A 726-nucleotide genomic window follows, 5' to 3' on the forward strand; every position below is an offset into this window, starting at 1 on the left:
TCTTTCTTGAAGTGCAGGGCCCAGAACTAGACACAGCACTCAACGTGTGGCCTCATCAGCACTGAGTACAGAGGGACAACCACTTCCCTAGTCCTGCTGGCCACACTATTCCTGATACAAGCCAGGATGCCATTGGCCTTCTTGGCCACCTGGGCACACTGCTGGCTCATGTTCAGCCAGCTGTCAACCAGCACCCCCAGGTCTTTTTCTGCCTGACCACTTTCAAAACACGCTTCCCCCAGCCAGTAACGCTGCATGCGGTTTTTGTGGCTGAAGTGTAGGACCCGGCACTTGTCCTTGTTGAACCTCATGTTGTGGGTCTCAGCCCATCTATACAGCCTGTCCAGGTCTCTCTGCAGAGCCTTCCTACCCTCCAGCAGATTGACACTCACACCTAACTTGGTGTCATCTGCAAATTTACTGAGGGTCCCCTCAATCCCCATGTCCAGATCATCTATAAAAGATGCTGAACAGCACCAGCCCTAAAACAGAGCCCTGGGGAACACTGCTAGTGACCATCCACCAACTGGATTTACCTCCATTGACCACAACTCTCTGGGACCAGCCATCCAGCCAGTTTTTTACCCATTGAAGAGTCCAGCTATCTAAGGCACAAGCAGCCAATTTATTTAGGAGGATGCTGTGGGAGACTGTGTCAAAGGCCTTACTAAAGTCTAGGTAGACAACATTCACAGCCTAATCCCACAACACAGGAGTTTTACTCAC

This window comes from Cariama cristata, unplaced genomic scaffold (genome assembly GCF_000690535.1).
Source record: "Cariama cristata isolate BGI_N322 unplaced genomic scaffold, ASM69053v1 scaffold1879, whole genome shotgun sequence".
Taxonomy (NCBI): Eukaryota; Metazoa; Chordata; class Aves; order Cariamiformes; family Cariamidae; genus Cariama; species Cariama cristata.